This window comes from Thunnus albacares, chromosome 12, assembly GCF_914725855.1.
Source record: "Thunnus albacares chromosome 12, fThuAlb1.1, whole genome shotgun sequence".
Lineage (NCBI taxonomy): Eukaryota > Metazoa > Chordata > Actinopteri > Scombriformes > Scombridae > Thunnus > Thunnus albacares.
This window is the reverse complement of record NC_058117.1, coordinates 473,397-494,994: the sequence shown is the minus strand read 5'-3', so window position 1 is coordinate 494,994 and position 21,598 is coordinate 473,397. Positions and strand designations below refer to the sequence as shown.

At 39.4% G+C, this 21,598-nt stretch overlaps 1 protein-coding gene across 1 annotated transcript in view; it reads right to left on the bottom strand.

Annotated features, from left to right (window-relative positions):
- The window catches only part of fam110b (family with sequence similarity 110 member B), a 115,989-nt gene extending 101,561 nt beyond the window's left edge, over positions 1-14,428 (bottom strand). The window contains exon 1 of the mRNA XM_044367205.1: positions 14,328-14,428. The gene's annotated coding sequence lies outside the window, so the exon portion shown is untranslated. The remainder of the gene's footprint in view (positions 1-14,327) is intronic.
- Positions 14,429-21,598: the final 7,170 nt, after the last annotated feature.

Here is a 21,598-nt window from a genome sequence, read left to right as displayed (position 1 = left end):
TAACAGAGCAGGCAGAGTAGTAGCTTCAGAGGGATTTCTAACTGCCAGACCTGTCTCAGTTACAACATGACAAACGTCATATAAAGGAGTTAAAAATAATCGGTCTGACAAGAGGTATTAAGGAAGTATTAGGCTAGGTATTTTCAGGCCTCAAACTTTCCTGTGAACAAGCCATATTCCATAGCTAATACAGGGTATTATTATAACCTCAATATTGTTCCAGTCCTTCTATGCATTAGTTTCAGAAATGTGCCTCAGCACACATTTGAAGAAACAAAGCCACTAGTTTTTCAGTTGCTTCTGAATTTTTCAAAAAGCTATAATATGTAACTATTCCCCATTAAAATGTCTATTTTAAAATGTCTATGTTATATGTTTTGTTGAGTTGTGTACTTACATTACACATTACATCATCTCAAATGTTTCCAACAATTTTCAAACCCAGAGAAATCCATTATTTTAATCAAGGTACCAGTCCATTTAATTTGGTCGCCTGTCCATGGCCTCATACCCGCACATGATTTAGCCAAGTAGAACGTGTTCCTGGATCAACATCCACATTGCGGTCCTGGATCAACATTGCGATCAACCAATCACAGCCCTCTGACATCATCAGTGTGCTGCTCCTGTCATTTTCTCAAAATTTCTTTTTGGCCCCAGAGACATTTTCTCTTATGAATAAGTATGGTTTAACTAGCCACCAGGGGTAGTTCAGATCATAAGTTGTTTCCAGAAAAACTACAATGTTCCTGTTCATTTTATTGATGAATTATTCTGACCACAGCAAAATTAAGGCTCTTTTATTATCTTTACCCTTTATTGTTAGTGAACAATATTCTAGCTTAACTTGCTAGTAGCTCATACAGCCACAGCTCTAGGTAGGTACTAGTCTGTAAGGATAAATATTAAATATTAATGACTTAAAGACATGCAGTTAAGGATTTTGTTGAGTTTTCTGACTATTAATAAATTAATAAATTCAATTAGGAAAACTTAGCTTACCTCTGAAGAAAAGAAGCACAACTGTCTCTGGGGCCAAAAAGAAATTTTGAGAGAATGACAGGAGCAGCACACTGATGATGTCAGAGGGCTGTGATTGGTTGATCACAATGTTGATACAAGACCACAATGTGATGTTCATCCTCCTACCTCCTCTATAAAAGAGTACCAATGAGTCAGCATTGTGGTTGTCCACCACAATGGCATCTACCAAAGAGTATACGCATAAAAGATAATACGTTGTCCACCAGGAATAAATTGTCCGCTGTCATAAATGGACGTTTATTCAGTTTTGAGTGACACTTTTACAATAAACTTTTTAGATCTTGGAAATTCTTAAGTATATCTTTTAACCACATGAAGGATTTTAGTATCTGAGAAAAAAGCTGAGCAAACAGCAGCGGCTCAGCTCTCAGCTTGGCTCACAGCCCCTCCTTACGTCCTGTGTCTGCCAAACACTGTTGGAGAAACACTGATTTTTTATATGAAACTGCTTTATTCAGTGTTTTTACCGGTTTTAATCCCAGTGTACATTTGTTTTGGAGAGGAGGAGACGTCTGCAGATAATTCGGCTCCCAGTAAAAAAACCCTGAACATCTGGATCTTAAATTGTCAGTGACACAAACTGAGCAAACGTTATCAGCAGGTTGGCTTGCAGCCCCTCCTTACGTCCTATATCGACCAAACGGCATCGGAAAAACAATAATTTTTTATGAAAAACTGCTCTATTCACTGTTTTTACAGGTTTTAATCACCTGGTCTGTTGGTTTTGGAGAGAAAGACACTTCTGCAGAATAATGATTTTTCCCACCTGAAAGAATAAATAAAAAATATAAAGGATGAGGTGGCTGATAACTGCCAACTGAAGAAGCAGCCAAGCCACCACTTTAGAGAGCTGAATGTTGCCCACAAGCATCCTTGTGCGTTTCATACTCAGAAAGAAATGTATATGAAAGTGTGTGCTAGATAATATACATAGAACAAATTAACACACACTAATACTCATTATATGATATTAACATAAAACAATGAATGCACATTACTTATCGCTGATTATTTAAAAAAAAAAAAAAAAGCCTATACAAAAAAAAGCAGCTCATGGAAAGACTGCATGCTCTTACTTTTTATATTTGCAAAATATTTTTGTGAGTTTACAAATCTTTTTTTTTTTGTATTTGTGGAAGGTGTTTTATTACAGATTACATATTTACACACAGATTGTCGATCTTTTTACACAAATCATTATGAAACAAATCTCTCTCCATAAATGAGCATCAGTGCCTTCTAAAAAGACAAAATAAGGCAAATCACTTTTCTAGAAAATGGAATTGATTCTAGAAAATTTGAACAAATCTGTTTATGATTTTTTACAAAAACAGTTTATTGACAGCCCTAGGCCTAACACTAAGGCTCCAGTAAGTCAGGAAGTTCAGTCAGGAAAAACCCTGACTGTTTGTGTCTGCCTCCACTAAGTTATCCAGTATTACTCATCATGACAGCAGGCAGAAGCAGTGTGTTGTCAGCACAGTTATTACAGTGGCCCTGATGTAAAATGCCATGACTTTTCCTTGAATTCATTTTACAGGCTGCCAAAGACTTAAGGGGAGAGAGGCCATGAGAAGCAAAGAGCTGTGCTGTGTGACATACAAACACAACTTAACCAGCTTCTCTGAACAACATGTAAATGTATTTTTACAAGCATGATACCACCATACAACCAGAGTATCTCTGAAATCTTTGTGATTTTGATCAGCTTAAAAAAATCCTGCTTTAAAACAGGACCAGTCATCTATATGCTTCCATGCCTTGTGTATAGCTATGTTAGCTTAGTTTCAACATAGTGTGGGAGTTATACTATAACTTAGTAATAACAGGTTGCATTATACAAGGTAGCTATAATGCAGATAGAAGTTAGAATAGTGCAATTATTAACTGTTGTAAGGGCAGAATGGTTATATGAAAGAGACTGCTGACTTGTTTTTTTTTTTTTTTTTTTAAATATTTCTTTCGGTAGCACATTGCCTGTGACAGACTACATAATGACTCTGAGCATGCTCAGTATTGTGCAGTATAGTTACCATTAGGCTGCATTCAAACCAAATCGAGCGGTGCGGCGAAAACGCCAGTCGTCCCATTCATTTGAATGGGGGTAGTACGGTTCGGCTGCGGCTGTTTTGGCCGCTGTAGCGCCGCACCGGAATGTGGCCGGAAAGTTGAGCCAGAGTCAACTTTTGGAGAAAGGCATCCTGACGTCACTGCGGCTGAAGGCTGTGGTGGCCAATCACAGCGGGAGATCAGACTGACAAGAGTTGTAAACTCTGCCATGAGGGAGGACAAAGACTTTACTAGGACGAGGGGAGGACATTTCTCTTTGCTTCATTAGTAAAGTTAGACTTTGCTGTCGGCTTCCCGACTCATTTTAAAAAAGACGAGAGAAAAAGAGAGAGAGAGAGCGAGAGAGAGAGAGCAGCTGTGGTCGAGTGAGCTAGAGAGTGAATGAAGAGAGGGAGCACTGGTAGCAAGACGGTGAATCAGATCAATAAACATTATTTTCTGATTGTTTCACAGTGGTTACATTGCAGAGCACAAATAAACACGCCCACAAACCCACACACCTCTGCTCGACCCTGCAACTGAACACTGCACCGCCTGATTTGGTGTGAATTCAGCCTTGTTCTGAACAGACCAGAACATGAGTGTATTTTAACGTTGGGCATTGGCAGAGAAGATTTGGCAAATTTTTCATGGGTGCAACCCACATACTCAGCTCTGCTGCTCATCCCACAAATGCATGTTCCTTACAAATGTGGCACCATTTAAAAGGGAAATAACAGGCTTTCCAACAGTATAAGATTTATTACCAAGAAGCTTTGTTACAACAAAGAAATAATCTTCCAAAAACAAATTTCCTTACTTTTTGTTCTAACTTTATTTTCACAGAGCAACTCTCTATAGTCTTTGTCCAATAAACAGAACAGAGCAGAGCAGGCAATATGCATACATACACAATCATCACTCAGGTGGTTGCAATCTACATTGTAGATCAGGGGTGTATATCTCTCTATCAGACAATTCCACTCATGTCTAGATAAACAGGCCACCATCAAGTGGAGCTGACTCAGATCCTAGATCAGTGTCATCTGAATGAAGCATTTTTTACAACACTGTATGGACACAAGTCCCACACATTGAAATTAGCATTAGCTGCTAACACTAGATTTCTAGATTTACTTGCTTTATGTTGACTGCTCTCTCTATAAAAAGGTACTGACAGTGGGGCTGTGCAATATGACCAAAATTTCATATCCCGATATAGGTCAATTCATATCCTGATAACGATATATATCACGATATAGCACATTTTCTGTAAATCCCATGATTAAATAGTTTCTGGTCCGGGTCACTCCCCCTCTCCCCTGTTGTCTGTCCATCTTTTGCATGGATTAGGCCTAAATTAAATTACTCTTCTTGGCTGTTTACTTGCAGAGTTTTTATTGCACTTACAGTAATTTAATGAGTGTAGTTGTTGTCGAGTACTTCACACACACACACACACACACACACACACACACACACACACACACACACAGAGGGCTAATTTCAACTACTTTATATTAGGGTTGCAGTAGTATCCTGGTTTCACAGTATACCATGGTATGAAAATTGACGGTTATCATACCATGTACATTTCCTTATTACCGGCTTTGTAAAAAAAAAAAAAAAAAACAACCGAATGGAGAACCTCGCTGTGCATCTCCTTTTCTCCTCAACTGCAAGTCAAACTCAGCAACTGGCACCACAAACACACACATGCAGCGGAGCAAATGGCAGGGAGAAGCGAGATTGATGCCACCAATTTCCATTCCCCCAAAAAGAAGTTGAAATCAGCAGCGTGGGAATATTTTGGATATCGCAAAAATGAACATGAGGTTGTCCTTGAGGACAGATAACCAATTTGTAAAAAATGTGGACACAAAGCTCTGCCAAAGGAGGGAACACTTTGCTCCATGCAGATCAATCAGTGTCCTGTTTATAACTTTAATCCCTAATGAAAAAGCGTGAACATTTGAACGTTGATAATAAAATGCGCTGTTGAAATAATTTACCAAATCCCGGCTACATCTGCATTGTCTGTCCGTTCGGTAACCTCTGATTTACAAACACACACTGCACCGACCCCATAAAAAAACGCACACAAACTATCCTGGCTCAGGGGGTTGACATAAGCGAGCGTGTGTGAGAGTTACAGGTACAGACACACACTTTTAAGGTTCATTGTAATTGACAATAATAATAATAATATTTGTAAAATATCGTGTACCACGATACCGTGAAACCATGATATTTGCAGAGACAGTTATCATACCGTGAAAATTTCATACCATTGCAACTAGTGGTGCAATGGATCGTAGTTGATCCGCAATCCGTATGGATCGCCCCCCACAGTTCGGCACGCATGTGAACCATGGATTAATTGCAAAATTTAATGTCTCATTTATGACAATGTAAACAAACTGTTGTAAGTGCAAGTCATGGACAGACAATGTGTCCCTAACAGGGATTTTGAAGAGCGACAACCAAACCAGCATTAATGGGTCCGTAGTGACATCTGCAGGTATGTTTACATGCTTTTTTATGTCAATCAATCAATCAGTCAAATTTTATTTATATAGCGCCAAATCAAAACAAAAGTCATCTCAGGGCACTTTTCACATAGAGCAGGTCTAGACCTTACTCTTTAATTTACAGAGACCCAACAATTCCCCTATGAGTAAGCACTTGGTGACAGTGGTAAGGAAAAACTTCCCTTTAATGTGCTGAGCAGATAATTAGCTATCTAGCTGCTAACTGATGTTAGCGGTGAATGTTTGTTTGGTGGCTCGTTCAACAGACTAAGCTGTAGGACAAGACGTGTGTTCATGTTTGTAAGTTATCAAGTTTTGATGATGTGGACATAGGCTATTTTTTCATTCACTACTATGTTGAAAGAGGAAGGTATCATGCCAAAACCAAGGTACATACCGAACTGTGAACTTAGTGCACCGTTACATCCCTAGAATCACAATTATTTTGGCCAGGATAATAATGACATGAAATTCTCATATTGTCCCATGCCTATGTGTGCGTATGATTTTTATACCATGACTAACGTTATGTTGACAATTCAATAGCAGATTATCAGAGAAGCACCCCATAGCCTGCTGCTGCCACCACCATTCTTCACCATAAGGACGCTATTAGCCAGGTGATGAGCAGTGCTTGGAATTCTGTCCAAAGAGTTTAATATTTGTCTCATCAGACCAGAGAATCTATTTCCTCATGCTCTCAGAGTCTTTTAAATGCCATTTAGCAAACTTCAAGCAGGCCGAGATTGACTTCTGTCTAGCCACTCTGCCATAAAGGCCTGATTGATGGAATGGAGTGCTACTGAGATGGTAGTCTTTCCAGCAGGTTCTCCCATCTCTGCAGAGGACTTCTGGAGCTCCCTGACCAAGGCGCTTCTTGCCTGGTTACTCAGTTTGGCCTGATGGCCAACTCTAAGAAGAGTTCTGGTGGTTCCAAACTTCTTCCATTTGACAATTATTAAGGCCCCTGTGCTCTTGGGAACACTCAAAGCTTTAGCTTTTGTCCTGACATGCAGTGTGAATTGTGGGACTTTATAAACACAGGTGTGTTCCTTTTTTAACCATGTCCAGTCAATTCAGTTTGCCACAGGTGGACTCCAAACAAGTTCTACACTCATCTCAAGGATATTTAAAGCAAACAGAATGCACCTGACCCCAGTTTGGAGTGCCACAGCAAAGTGTCTGAATAAAATGTGAGATTTCAGTTTCTAAAAACAAAATTTTCACTTTGTCATTATGGGTTATTGGGTGTAGATTGATGGGCAAAATGACAATTTCATCCATTTAAAACTAAATCTACAACACAAAGAAAAAAAAGTATTATCCACATACAAACTTAACAGTAATGAGTCTTGACTATATATAAGGATCAGCTGCTGCAATGCTTAAACTGCTGTGTTGGCTCAAATGGTCAATCTCAATTAGGCTGATATTAAATATGATTAACCTGTCTTAATTGAATTTTATGATGTAATTTATAGTTATAATTAGGGCTGTACGGAATGCTTTCAAGCAATGCTTTCACCATTTGTTGCAATGGTGTTTGAACAGCAAAATCAGTATTGGAATATTTGTATCCATCCATATATACTTGTGTGAATATATATATATATATATATATATATATATATATATATATATATATATATATATATATTTTTTTTTTCCCCTGGTGGTGGTGGTCCAATAGAAAGAGGGGGGAGGAGAGCAAAGAGAGAGAAGGAGAGACAAGGGACGCAGTGGGGGAGAGCGAGTCACGGTGCAAGTGCCTCCTCCTCCTCTCAAACCCACTGGCTGTGGTGTTGCATATACATTGTCGTTCTGCATTCAGCTTGTGCTGAAGCTGCTGCTTCTTCCGGCGGGTCCCCATGCCGCGCTCCTGATTGCCTGTTCTCACCTATGTGTTGATGCTTACAACTGTCTCTCTTTCTGTCTGTCAGAGACTGTCAGAGACAGACAGAGAGAGAGACAGCTGCTGCTCCTTCCCCACCAGAAGAAGCAGCAGCAGCAGCAGCAGCAGCTTCAGTGCTAGCTGGAAACAGACTAACAAAACACCAGCAGAACAAGAAACACTGACGCAGCCAGCGGGGCATAGAGGAGGAGGAGGCACCTGCACCATGACTCACCTCTCCCCTGCTGCCTCCATCGTCTCTCCCTCTTTCACTCTCTTCGCTCTCCTCACCCCTCGCTCCTATTGGACCACCACTGCCGTTTCCTCAAGCCCCCCGAGTTTCAAATAAATTCAAATAATTGCTGCTAAAGCTTCGAAGCCCAAAAAATGGTATTTGGGACAGCTCTATTTATAATATGCCATTTATATTTGAAAATATGCGGGTCTTGGAACCCTCAAAAAAATTAAAAATAAGAATTATGGCCAATGAGGCACCTTTCAATGTCAATGTAAGCACAGCAAACCATGGATTTTGTGTACTGTTAAATGCCTAAAAAACATGTATTAACTTGACAAAGTAATCTATCATTGAAAGAAATTACTTTGATGTTTAAAAACTAGATATTATATAGGGACCAGGGTCGGAAATTAACGGGAGCTCGGGTCAAAATGCCCCTAAAAAATGTCAAATATCCCTTGGACTTGAGATGAAGGGGGCTTTTAAAGGTCCTAAAATAAAATGAAACAAACAATTAATACATTTTTCAAAGTGTATCCAGATTTTGCTCTGTATTCAAAGTGCAACTTGGAAATGGCTGGGACAGCTAGCTTTCCATACCTGCACAACCCCTGCCCCCTCGATCAAGCATTGTGAGGTTGTGAGGTAGGGTCCTACGACTTCTGCAATGCGGAAGATAAGGATGGAATGGAGGAATTTGATAATAAAAATGGAATCAACTGTAAAATGTGGAATATTGTGGAATTTGCAAAAATGTGAAAGCAATTTAGAAAGATCAGGGTTTTCCCTGCAGCACCTAAGCTTTTTTCACAGCGCCTAAGCCGAATGAACAGAAACTTGATTGAACTGAACTGATTTGGGGTTGTAGGGAAAACAAAACGGATTCTTTATCGAGTGGATTGAACTCTGACTGACTGTGGAATGAGTTACACACGCATACACTTACCAATGTTGCTATGCTTGCTTGATTTAATATTGAAAACTGAATTGAGTTGTACTGGTTTTAGTGAAGTATATTTCATTGCTATTTGCTTTGTTGATGAGGCCCTCTGACATGGCTAAATCATCCAAAAACTGAAGAATTCAACACTAACAGCTAAATTTAGAGCAAAGCAATATCCAAAGTATAAGCCATGTTTTACCAATGTTATTTTGTGATTATTATTTTTTATGTGACAGATTACTTCAGGCCATAGGGCTTCACGTCTTCATGCTAATGTCTGAGTCACTGGCTCCAGAGTAAGGGGGACAGTGAGACTTTTTGTTTCCCCACTTTCCGGTGTTATTGTTATAAAGCGGTAGCATCTGAAGTCAGGTATTATGGTCACAGCGATAATGTCTAAACTTACTCTAAGAAGTAGGAACAATAAGTCCAATCGTAATCAGAACACAGAGGACTGTGAGTAGCCTATTATAGCTTCCAGTTCAGACTAGTTTAAATAATTTGACCACCACATGACAAACATCGGGCCCTATTTTTCATGATAGTGCAATGACCAGTGCAAGCAGCACAGGGACAATCTGGTATTTTCCTGACCTCGAAATTTGCTTTGCCCGTCTGTGTGGTATTGTGTTGCGCAGGAGACGCAAAAAATAGGCAGCGCAAAGCGAGTTGTTGGTCTTTGTGGAAAATGGGTCTTAGACGTCTCAGAGCAACATCTGTTTCTGGAGCAAAGTCACTCCGCTGCCACTTGGTGATTTTATCAAGAAGAGCAAACTAAATACATTGCTCTACATGTGCTGCAATAACAGATTAATGCATGAAATATACAGTGCTGCTTGAAAGTTTGTGAACCTTTTAGAATTTGCTCTATTTCTGCATAAATATGACCTAAAACATGATCAGATTTTTACACAAGTCCTAAAACTAGATAAAGGGAACCCAATTAAACAAATGAGACAAAAACATTAAACTTATTCATTCATTTCTTGAGGAAATTTATCCAATCTTACATATTTGTGTGAGATAAAAGTATATGAGCCCTTGCTTTCAGTAACTGGCATGACCCCTTTTTGCAGCAATAACTTCAGCCAAATGTTTCCGGTAACTGTTTATCAGGCTTGGAGGAATTTTAGCCCATTCCTCCTTACAGAACAGTCTCAACTCAGGGATGTTGATGGGCTTCTATGCATGAACTGCCCACTTCAGGTCCTTCCAAAGCATCTCTACAGGATTAAGGTCAGGACTTTGACTCAGCCATTCCAAAACATTATTTTTCTTCTGCTTTAACCATTCTTTGGTAGAGCAACTTGTGCGTTTAGTGTCGTTGTCTTACTGCATGACCCACTTTCTGTTGAGCTTCAGTTCACAGACAGATACATTGACATTTTCCTGTAGAATATGCTGGTATAACTCAGAACTCATAGTTCCATCAATGATTGCAAGCCGTCCTGGTCCAGAGGCAGCAAAGCAGGCCAAAACCATGATACTGCCACCACCACCACCACGTTTCACAGATGGGACAAGGTTCTTATGCTAGAATGCAGTGTTTGCTCATCATCAAACATAACGCTTTTCATTCAAGCTGAAAAGTTAAATTTCCGCCTCATCCAGTCAGATCATTGTTTCAATTGCCTTCTGGCTCATCCACGTGACTGAGCAAACTGTAAACGGCAGCAATATTCTTTTTGCAGAGAAGTGGCTTTTTTCCTTGCAACTCTGCCATGTACACCATTGATGTTCAATGTTCTCCTGAGGGTGGACTCATGAACACTGACTGTAGCCACTGCAAGAGAGGCCTTTAGTTTCCTAGATGTTACCCTGGGGTCCCTTGTGGCCTCCTGGACTATTACACGCCTTGCTCTTGGTGTGATCTTTGTTGTTAGACCACTCCTGGGGAGGTTAACAATGGTGTTGGATGTCTTCCATTTGTACACGATCTGCCTGACAGTCAACTGGTGGAGTCCAAACTCTTTAGAAATGGTTCTGTAACCCTTTCCAGCTTGGTGAACATCAACAACACTTCTTTTAAGGTCCTCAGAAATCTCCTTTGTTTGGGCCATGACACACTTCCACAAACCTGTGTTGTGAAAGTCAAACTTTGATAGTGAAGACCCAGATTTCTCTTCTTTAAGTTAGGCAGGGCCTCCCAGACTCACCTCTGATTGTCATCCCATTGATTGAAACACCCAACTCTAATTTCCCTTTCAAATGAACTGATAAACCTAGAGGGTCACATACTTTTGCCACACACAAATATGTAACATTGGATCATTTTCCTTAATAAATAAACAAGTTTAAGTTTTCTATTTTATTTGTTTAATTGAGGTCTCTTTATCTAGTTTTAAGACTTGCACGAAAATCTGATCACATTTTACGTCATATTTATGCAGAAATAGAGCAAATTCTAAAGGGTTCACAAACTTTCAAGCAGCACTGTAAGTACTTTATTTCAATTAAACAGTCTTCAACCAAAATTGGCAGGGAAAATAACATTTAATGTGGTCAAAGCATCTGTGTTGATCTGTAAATGAATGTGGGTAATTCTTAAAGTATATGCTTATACTGTATGAAAAGCTTCTCCTTCAGTTAAACCTCTGCAGCATATATATGAAATATAAGGTGAGAGAACGGTTTAGTAAAACATTGTTTAGGTTGATAACCAGCGGCACTAATTGTGTGATTGTTTTCTGTGTTAACACAGATTTGTAAAATGCCAAAGGCACATTTATTAAGGTAACATTGATTAACTACTGTGTGATTAATTTGATCAATCTTTTAATTTACACAGGAGTCAACATTTTATTTTGCTGTTAATATTATTTTAATTTTAGCCATACTTGTGTCACATCTTGTAAAGTCAGTTTAGATATGAGCGCAGCAAACTATGATTACATTTCTGAGATATCTCTGCCAACAATGGTTTACAGTCCATGTGAGGGATTAACAATATGGATGCTTTAAAAGAGCCACACAGCCGTGTGTAATGGTCGCACGTAATGACAGCTGTTCTGCTGTTGGATAACCTAAACTGCACTTTTTATTTCCAGTTTGTTTCATTGATAGCTATACAGACTGGTGGAGCAGGCATCATGTTGATATGAAAACAGCTGGTTCAGTGCATGTTTTCATCAATTTTTGGCTCATTGTGGGAGTGCAAATGAGGCTCATGTGCAGAAAGCATGTAACGGGACAGAGTGCACAGGACACTCGGCAGCCACACATTTCTCTGTTCTGTCTTCAGGTTAGGCTAACCCATTGTTGCTAACTCTGGAGCTAACCCCCTTTACTCTTCCAGCATGTAGGGAAATAACAGACGTGACTTTTTATTTACTGACACACTGTAGTCTGTACTGTACATTTACTGCCAGACTGACAACTTACTGCTGACCTTTTCCTCTGGCCCGCTCACAACCACCGTCACTTCTCTGCCCCTCATTCTTTCGCACTCGCTACGCAAACATACTCCTTAATGGAGCCATGCTACCAGTGGTTTCCCAGGCAACGACACAGAGGTTGACTCACATACCGGAACTCACGTACCTTTCTTATTGAATTGTTGAAATTTTATTCATCCACCATATGATTAGACACTCTTTCTGGTGACAAAATGTGCTTACATCGTAAAACACAGGATTCCGCAAATTTAAATGGAAAACACAGGATTTGGGAAAAAATAAAATAGAATCTGGAAAAAATTAAAACGCATTTCATAGGGCTCTATTGTGAAGCAGACGCGGCATCTAATAATGTTAAAGGCAAAGTCATGCTTTCTGTGTTCTACGTCCGTGGACAGCTATGGATTTGCATGCAGATGTGGTTCCATTCATACTTTTTGGGAGTCCGTTCAGACACAGACACGTTCCTCATATGCGCACTAGTAAACAGAGTTGCAGCGTGATTTTTTTCCAGAGTTGTAAAATCCAGTCTGTGAATATTACAGACCGCTGTGCAGTGTTTTTCTGATGAGCCTTTAGACACAATAATCTTACTTCATCAAGACTTGCTGGAAGACTTGCTGGATCGCATTTCAATGTCTCACTGGCACTTTAAAAAACAAACGCTCACACCAACACAGCCTCTTGTATTGCTTTACACAGGGCTGTTTTCAGTCTGAGTGCAGCTGAGGAGTTCCTGTTTGTTCCTGAACAACAAGAAAATGTTGAAAAACGAAAAGCAACAGCTTAATGAGAACAGGAATACAGTACATACAGTAGACAAGACAGGTATTTCTATTTGCTTTTCTAGCACGTGTAGTTGGCATGCTTGCAATGTATACAGTGCATGGTCATAAATTTTGAGCTGCCTGCGGACATCCACCGAGGGATCCGCGCAGACACTCGTGGACATGGGCGGATGACAACATTTACGTCACGCGGACCAACGCAGACCCTCACAGCCATGCCGCTGCTAAAAGTATGAGTTGGCCTTTACATTACTAAAATTGGGCATTTTTTAAATTTGCATACCTGTCACACGTCCAGCTGAGTCACAATCAGTTCAAAATCAAAGCACATTAGAAATCTCAACAATGGCTGACCCTCTCCTGGTCTGCCCTGAGCCTAAAAAAAGTTATCAATAGCATGTTATTTTTAGCCATAGAGTGCTGTAAATAACATGTCAGACAATCAGCAATATTGTTGAGATGCTGAATTGTGATGTAACATTGTATACTTAAACAAATAAAATATGCATTAAATTGGTAAAAATACTCACACAGATATTATCTATTACTGGGATTATAAATCAGTGGGACAATTTTTACCCATTAAATGTTCTTGCATTATAAATTCAGCTGCTACCTTTTGAATATTGGTCTGTCATGCAACATAGAACTAAGGTATTTCCCATCATTTGAAAAAAATGCCCTAGATATTATCCTCAATGCCCCTGAAACATATTTCATGAGGGCAAAAAAGCTTTTGTAAAAAAAAAAGTTAACTTCCTACCCTTATTGGGACCACTATGTCACATCTTGAAACTGTCACCTGCCCTAGTCACAGCCACATAGAAGATAAACTAGAAAATAGAAGAGACTAAACACAAAAGTCAACAAAGCACTTGTAAAACACCCCTGAAAATGTAAAATTTCGTTTAAAACACAAGAGAAGCCACTGCTACAATCTATAGTCACCACACCACCAAAACACAGTATCCACATGATGAGTACAGGATAGACATGACACAAACACCAATTATTACAGCGTGCGTCTATGCATGTGTGCGTGAGCACGCTGGTGGTGCTGCAATGCAATGCCAAACCCCCACCGACACAGCAGACAGCCATGGATGCAGCGTTATTACAGCACAGAATGTGTCTGTGTTCCTCAGCTGGAAGCTAGCTCTGTCCCGCCACGCTAACACTATAACAACTCTTCATACAGCACAACAGCACACACCAACTACTCACATTACCTCTCTAGCTAAAGCGACGACTGCTGCATTGAATACATGTGACTTTGCTCTTGCCTCTGAGACAGTATGCCGAACAATAGCCATGTTTTCGACATGACTGGAAATGAAGCAAAAAGATAAGTCCTGCGTATCGTCAACCGCGCAGTTGACGTTTCAGTCACTGTAGATATGGCAGACAGCAAGGTTATCATCACACCTGAGCTAATTATCCGTTCTTACCTTAATGTCCAGCTGAAGAAAATAAAAGATGCTGCTGCGGTTTGTATCCGTTAGGTCGGTGTCTGTTCGGCCTGACAGCATCCTGTTCACAGCCAGCAGCACCGCTGTCAAGCCGTATAGCATGAGGACAAATGCTTCCGCTCACACCGTTTACAATAACAGTCGAATTTGTCTGAAATACCCTTGAATCTTGCTTACAATAACTCTGCTGACATTTAAATAAAGGTACACAGATTTACGTGAAAATTTGGCCAACAGAATAGTAAGTAAGCTAGAGGTTGTTTTTTACTATATAAAGCATACATTTACTTTCATAAGATTTAATTTCCCTGTCTGTCTGTCTGCCTGTCTGTCTGACTGTCTGTCTGTCTGTCTGTCTGTCTGTCTATCTATCTATTTATAAATATTCATTTTAAACGAACCAGTTGACAGAGCTGTCTTCAGTTGATTAAGTGTCTCTGGTTGTTTGATTCTCCTATAATCACTTTTAGACTGGCAGCCTGTTTATCTGTTGTATCTGTTTGATAATTGTGTGTGTTCTGTGTAGTCCTAATGAACGCTCCAGTACAATAAAAATATGCCGTTAATTAAAAAAATATTCACGTGCTATGTAACTTTTAGACATTAACCACTAAATACACTCCAAAATGAAAGAAAAGTGAAACACTCATAAATAAAACTTCCTATATTCATCAAATATGTTATCTCTTTATATCTTTATGAGATATTACAATGGAAATAAAAGAGCTCTCAAGTGGGAGGGTTGTCAGCTGTGTGTAAAGAATATGCTGTAAATGAAAGCATAACAACAGTAATATACTTGTGATTGTGTCTATTTCCGGTTGTTATCATCCAAACTCATGCTAGCTTTGCGCAGCTGCCAGCAGGCCAGTCTGCACCGAGACAGATAGTTGCAGCTGAACGGGAGAGCAGACAGACTGACCGTCCCTGTACTGCATTTTACATGCACCTCATGCATTCTCAATCTGATATATGAATCCTCAATGGAATTCCCTATTGGGACTTCCTCATGACTCTATATATTTTTTGTGAGATTTAAGTACATCTCATTGTTGGCCTGTCAGTTCTCCCCTGTGAATATGAATGGAGTGGTCCGGTCATTAAAGGGCCAGTGTCTTGTCTATGACAGCTCAACAGCTTCTCTTTTATCATTGCAAAAGAGGGTACATCTTTCCAATGAGATTGGAGGCTGAGAGGATACCTACATAAAGCTTTTTCAGCTAGCCTTTTTTTTTTTTTTTTTTTTTTACCAAGAAGATGCTTCGCACATCTTGTCTCTTTATCTCATGGTTTGGGTGCACATTTCAGTGTGAGGCAGTGATTAAGACCAAGAAACGAATGTGTGTGTAAATTAAACTAAATGTCCACATAGGGCTATTTCTGGTCTAGGGCTATTTGTGGTTTCAGCTAGGCCTCATGGCTCCAATTAAAGGAGTGTTCCAGTCATTTATTGCACTTCCAAGTAATATTGAGGCTCCAAAATGGTTAGATAATGGTTTTACAATAATGCAACTTCATAACATCTTTTATTTGAACCCCCATTTGACTGGATGATGTACTTTTGAGTTATAACAACTTCCTGTTTCACAGAGAAATTCGACGCATTGCCACGTCAAGGGTAGTTAAAGTGGGGGGCATATAACTTCCTTTTGCCAGTAGGTGGCACTATTTCTATGATTCAACATTGTACTGTGCATGTCTTAAGCTGTAGACTCTTATCAAATGTGAAATTTGGAAAAGATCTGACTATGTGGAGTCAAGTTACAAGAGTTTGTTTTGCAATGGCGAAATATCAAAATTTGCTGCATCATCACGGCAACAGTGTTCAACGAAAACTCACAAGCTTCACAATATGGCATAACCAACGTCTTAAAGCTGACCAAATTTAAAGTGGATCTGTTAAACCTGCTAGACAGAGGTTGTAAAAGTACAGCACCTGTAACTTCCTGTTGCCAGTAGGTGGCGCTATGACTATGACTTATTATGGACACATAGATGTGTTTAGGTCGGGACCTTTAAAATTAGGGCAGATTGGACGATGTGCGTTAAAGTTATGACAACTTCCTGTTTCATGGCGAAACGTCAAACTTTGCCGCCACGGCAAAAGCGTTCAATGAAAACTCAAGATCATATGGCATGAAATGATGGTAAAGAAAGACTATGGCAGAACACAAGTAAAATGAATTGATTAAGGGGATTCCAGATATATCTACATTTAAAAATATTATTTGAAACATGCGTAAACATTTGAATATTTGAGGATGAGGATCTTCTAATACCCTTGAAGAATGCTTTCTTCAGAAAAAGGGTTTTTCAAAAGCAAATGGTTCTGGGTAGAACCTCAGCCCTTCAAGCCCTTCAAGAAGAACCCTTTTGGAACCCTTACTTCTAAGGGTCTATGTACAAGCCTAAGGCCCAACAGAGATGCACTACCTCCCTGCCACTTTGATTTCACTTTTATTTCAGCGTCAAGGTTGTTCTGATGGATACTGGTTGGTGTGGTAAAAAGGGTAGACTGACCGAACACATCAGGTTCAATTCCTGTTGGTCCATTCAGATCTCCAATTAGCACATCTCCCTAGACTTGGAAATAGCTGATTTCTTAATGGAGAGTTTAAAAAATGAGTATCTTCCTCAAAATCAGGAGAATCTGCTAGGGGTATAAAAGCAGATCCCTATCAGTTATGCCCAGGGTTTGATCTAAATGTTACCAAATGTGTGATTTACCCTGTTTCACTGGTGAGAGCTGAAAGTAAAATCTCCTTCATACCACACCAAGAAACACCCCATACTGTAGGCCATATGTGGAGGAAAGAGAGTAACTACGTTACCACCGTAGTGCATAGCCTGGCTTAAAAAATACCTGCAAAGTGCGTGAAACACCAAAATTATCAACTGAAAACTACACATGAACCAGAAGTAATGCAAACTCTCGTATACATACAAAATATAGTGAATGTGCAGCTTCACAGCAGTGGGAAGAGGAGAGTTGCAAAAGCTGCAGCTCAGTCACTATCACAACAGATCAGAGAACAAAAAGAAAAGGTTATGTTTAGCTGGATAAAATAAAATAAAATTAAGCCAGCCTACCTTAATACACAAATGATGCTGCATTAAACAATGGCTTGAAGTAAGGCAATATCTGGGTTTACCGACAGGAGATGAGCAGACTAACGTTTACAATTGCTGGGAGACCAGATCACCATGAAACTCTGTGTGTGTGTGTGTGTGTGTGTGTGTGTGTGTGTGTGTGTGTGTGTGTGTGTGTGTGTGTGTGTGTGTGTGCGTGTGTGTGTGTGTCTGTGTGTGTGTGACCCAGTGTCCCTGCACCAGCTACGCCATCATAGGTAGCCGTTATTAGTATACACAGAGCAATTACACGTCCGTGGTGTCCGCAACTGTCTGTGTAAACGTCTGCTCGGGACTTTAAATGAAGTTGTAACCGGATTAGCTCGCACTGCTGTGCTGAAGTAATACACGTTTACAGGTATGTTCTTACTTAAACAGTTAGTCCAACGGTGTAAGATATGATTGTCATTGTGACATTGTTTGTAATTGAATTTTGTAGAAATACAATGTTACATTTTTGTTTAAATTAGTGTGGGGACAGGTTGCATTGAGCTACATAATGATGCCTTCAAGTGCTACTTGAAAAAATACTATAAGGTGTATGTAATTAATTAATTAATTTCATACTTGTAATGTATTCATACTTCATTACTTCATGTGTTCAATACTTGTGAAGCAAGAGTGTGCGGGAAATTGGTATAGCGCTAGTGGAAAATTTTCATTCTTTAGGCAAGTGGTTCTCTACTGCTGGGTCTGGACCACAGGTGTGTAGGAAGAAAATATATATATATTTTTTTTGTTTGGAAATGTAATGGATATCCGCTACAGTGCTGTTATTCGGAACTATCCACTGCAGCATGTAAGCAACACTAGCTTCATTAATGGCAAGAAAATAACAGTTCCTAGCTGCACAACATGGACAAATGCAAGTATGACAATCACTGTACTGAACCTGTTTTTTATTTATGTTACATCAAGTAAACGTTTCTTCTCTTTTACCTTTTTCAAAAAAGCAACTAAATGTTTTATCATCCTGTTGTTAGTATTAACAGCCTTTTGTAACTTTGTCAGACAGCTTGGTGAGTGGCAGCAGGAGAGATTAATAGATGGCTTAGTGCTGAAACGTGTCCATTTCTACCTGTTGCCCCTATGCTTTCAAAAGAGCTCTGCAAGACAATAGTCCAGAGTGCTGGTTTCTTCTGTGTGACTTTTAACTGTGATTCCTGCAGTCACTTTGATTACAGGTGTGAACACACTACAACTGTGGGTCATAACATCCTACCTAAATTTATTTCCTTGTGTTCTTTTATTTTTAAATGCAGGATTCAGACACAGCAGCTGACTTCACCCAGGTGCCTGTTGGGGTTCTTGCATTCATGACTGAGAACATGCCACCACAGCTGAACAGCATTGCAATCATCCTTGAAAGACACATTGTCATGGATGCCATTCCCACACACTCTCAAGAACTTTCCCTTCTATTTGGCTTAATATATGCACTCCATCTGGATTGCCCAAAAGGTATGAAGAACACATTTGAATTCATCCAGAAGATACTGTTGAACCTCAGACAACAAAAGCTCAGCCCAAAACTGCAAACATTAAAAACTGGTTGTCTGTATGAGTGTAGTTTGTGAATGAGTGTGATTATATGATAGGGCTGAACAATTTAACAGAACATTATTTAATATTTTATGCATTTATTTTACTGAATTGAACATTATATTTTATATATAACTTTTTTCATATGTTTTGATAAAGTTAAACTGTGGCAAAATACTATTGTAAGTGTTTTGTGGTGCTGCAGAGATGTCGAGGTCTACATACATCATACATTGATGTTACATGAATGCATACAGATGGAGAGGAGGGGGAGGAGAGAGGAGCTCAGTGCATCATGGGAAGTCCCCCAGCAGTCTAGGCCTATAGCAGCTGATCTAAGGTGAGCCTGGTCGGCCCTAACTATAAGTTTTATCAAAAAGGAAAGTTATAAGCCTACTCTTAAACATAGAGAGAGTGTCTGCACCCTGGACCGAATCTGGAAGATGGTTCCACAGGAGAGGAGCCTGATAGCTGAAGGCTCTGCCAAAATGGGAGAAATGTGATATCTTTTTCTAGTTTTAGTCAGTACACGTGCAGCTGCATTCTGGACCATCTGGAGAGTCTTTAGAGACTTGTTAGGGCAGCCTGATAATAAGGAATTGCAATAATCCAGCCTAGAAGTAACATGCGTGGACTAGTTTTTCTGCATCTTTTTGGGACAGGATGTGCCTGATCTTTGCGATATTACGTAAGTGAAAAAGGCAGTCCTTGAGATTTCATTTATGTGGGAGTTAAAGGACATATCCTGATCAAAGATAACTCCCAGATTCCTTATGGTGGTGCTGGAGGCCAGGGTGATGCCATCCAGAGTAGCTATATCATTAGATAATGTGTTTCTAAGGTGTTTAGGGCCAAGCACAATAACTTCAGTTTTATCTGAGTTTAGTAGTAGAAAATTGCAGGTCATCCAGGTCTTTATGTCCTTAAGGCATGCTTGGAGTTTGTTTAACTGATTGGTTTCATCAGGCTTCATTGATAAATATAATTGGGTATCATCTGCATAACAATGAAAATTTATGGAGTGTTTCCTAATAATATTACCTAAAGGAAGCATATACAAGGTGAATAGAATTGGTCCAAGTACAGAACCTTGGAACTCCGTGTCTAACTTTTGCCTTCATGGAGGATTCATCATTAACATGTACAAACTGAAATTGGACTGATAAATAGGACTTAAACCAGCTTAATGCAGTTCCTTTAATGCCAATTAAATGTTCCAGTCTCTGCAAAAGGATTTGATGGTCAATTGTGTCGAATGCAGCACTAAGATCTAACAGGACAAGTATAGAAACAAATCCTTTGTCCGATGCAGTAAGGAGGTCATTTGTGACTTTCACCAGTGCTGTCTCTGTGCTATGATGCGCTCTAAATCCTGACTGAAAATCCTCAAATAAACTATTGTTATGTAGAAAGTCACATAACTCATTAGAGACTGCTTGCTCATGGATCTTAGAGAGAAATGGAAGGTTAGATATAGGTCTATAATTGGCTAAAATGCCTGAATCAAGAGTAGGCTTCTTAAGAAGAGGTTTAATTACAGCTACTTTAAAGGACTGTGGTACATAGCCTGTTAGTAAAGACAGATTGATCATATCTAGTAAAGAAGTGCTAACTAAGGGTAAGGCTTCCTTAAGCAAGCTAGTTGGGATGGAGTCTAAGAGACAGGTTGATGGTTTAGCTGAACAAATCATTGAAGTTAGTTCAAAAAAGTCGACTGGAGAAAAACAGTCCAAATATATGTCAGGATTTACAGCTGTTTCTAAGGTGCCTGTGTTTGGGGAGAAAACAGTGCCTGTTGAGGGCAAGAGGTGGTTAATTTTGTCTCTAATAGTTAGAATTTTATCATTAAAGAAGCTCATAAAGTCATTACTACTGAGAGCTATAGGAATACATGGATCAATAGAGTTATGACTCTTTGTCAGCCTGGCCAAAGTGCTGAAAAGGAACCTAGGGCTGTTTTTATTCTCCTCTATTAATGCTGAGTAATAGGTGGCTCTGTCGTTACAGAGGGCCTTCCTATATATGTTTTAAGACTATCTTGCCAGACTAAGCAAGATTCTTCCACTTTGGTGGAATGCCAAATCCTTTCCAATTTTCGCGATGTTTGCTTTAATTTGCGGGTTTGGGAGTTATACCATGGCGCTAACCTGTTATGTTTTATTATCTTCCTTTTTAAGGGGGTGATGGAGTCGAGTGTTATTCGTAATGAGCCTGCAGCACTATCAACAAGATTATCAATTTGGGAGGGACTAAAGTTAACATAAGAGTCCTCTGTAGTATTGAGACATGGCATTTAATTCAGTACTGATGGAATTGCTTCCTTAAATTTATCTACAACACTATCAGATAGACATCTAGTGAGGACATTTTTGTCTAATGGTGTGTAATCCAGTAATAGGAATTCAAAAGTTGTTAAAAAGTGATCTGATAAAATAGGATTTTGTGGAAAATTTATTAAATGTTCAATTTCAATCCCATAAGTCAGAACAAGGTCTAGAGTGTGGTTAAGACAGTGAGTGGGATTATTTACACACTGAGAGAAGCCAATTCAGTCTAATAATGAGATAAATGCAGTACTG